The following is a 1,745-nucleotide window of genomic DNA, read 5'->3' on the forward strand; positions in this document are numbered from 1 at the left end:
GGCTAGCCCACAGAAAACAAAGCAGGATAGTAAGATGGACATTGGTGGCTAGTGGTGTTCAGCAGGGATCAGTTCTCGGACCCCTGTCTTTGTCAATTTTATAAATGATTTGGATGAGGAAATGGAGAGCTGGGTGAATAAGTTTGCAAATAACATGGAGACTTGTGGTGTGGATGGATTGGGAGGTTGCTGCAGGTTTCAACAGATATGAACAAGATTCAGAGCTGTGATGAAAAATGGCACATGGAATTCAATCCGGAAAAGTGTGAAGGGATGTACTTTGGAAGACCAAACTTCAAGGTAAAGTACAAGGTTAATGGTAGGTTCCTTAGCAGTGTAAAGGAACAGATGAAACTTGGGGTCCAAATCCACAGGTCTGTCAAAGTTGCTGCTCAGGCTGATAAGTGGTTAAGAAGGGTGGCGCAATAATGTAGTGATGTAGTGATGCACGATGTTTTGCTGTATCGGTGACCCTGATTCAATTCCCACTACTGTCTGTAAGGAGCTTGTACAACCTCCCTGTCTCCCTGGTGCTCTGGTTTTCTCCCACATTCCAAAGATTTTGGTAAGTTAATTTGTCATTGTAAATTGTCCCACAATTAGGCTAGGGTTAAATCCAGAGTTCACAAACACAAGAAAATCTGTAGGTGCTGGAAGTCTGAGCAACACACACAAAATGCTGGAGGAAATCAACAGGCCAGGAAGCATCTATGGAAAAGAGTAAACAGTCAGCATTTTGGGTTGAGACCCTTCTTCAGGACTGAAAAGAAAGTGGAGAAGTCAGAGTAGTATGTTGTGGGGAGAAGAGGATGAAATACAAGGTAGTAGGTGATAGGTGAAACCAGGAGAGGGGGAGCCAGAGCCATTTTGGCCAGCCTTACCCATTTCCACCTCTCAACGATGGGATCATACCATTGGACTTTGAGAGGCCCCTCATTTGGGATTCTCCCATTACTGACAACATCTCAGCATCTGCTCTGTTATGCCCTCTTCAATAGGTTGCCTATTATTCTTCAAAGCTCCAAAGTTACTGGATGGGGTGGAAAAGTAGAATCTTAGGCCAATGATCTTTCATCCTTGTCGGTGACTGGAAAAGGCTGCTGGATCCTGGCGATGGCACTTCAATGGACTTAAACTTGTAGGGGTTGGAGGGATGGATATGGCCCGTGCAAACAAAGGGGTTTAGTTTAATTTAGCATTGTGTTTGGCCCAGAGTCTATGTTCTTGTATGATGAAACTTGGTGACCACATTTAATGCCCACTGTCCTAGTTGGGGGTAGGGGGAATAACACTCCGTGTAATACCGAGAGGGCTCTGCATAGATGAATCCTGAATGCGCGTTGCTTCATTTAAATCATGCAGCTAAAACACCGACTGGAATCGTTTCGCAGATTCATTTCGCTGGGATATAGCTTTGATTGCAAGAAGCCTACGTACAGTACCGGAAAAGTTACTTTAACACTTCAATATGCATTGCAGCTTCTTGGTGGGCTTATTAAATGGTGCAGTGTTTCAGAGTTTATGCCTCCTGGGGGCTTGCAAGATCCCGCTCTCAGCTGCCTATATCCCGCCTCCTGTCCAGTATTCGCCTCCAGGCTCCTCGCCGACCACAGCGTCCCCGCCGCCAGGCAACCGCTTGCTCCCAGCGTTCTGTTTCTGCGGCAACATACGCTGGGCGTCCAGTTACGATGGCAACCTGCACCGGGCTTGGGGGTGGGAGGGTGGTGGTTTGCTGGCGATGGGAA

Source organism: Hemitrygon akajei, chromosome 3, assembly GCF_048418815.1.
Source record: "Hemitrygon akajei chromosome 3, sHemAka1.3, whole genome shotgun sequence".
NCBI classification, from domain to species: Eukaryota; Metazoa; Chordata; class Chondrichthyes; order Myliobatiformes; family Dasyatidae; genus Hemitrygon; species Hemitrygon akajei.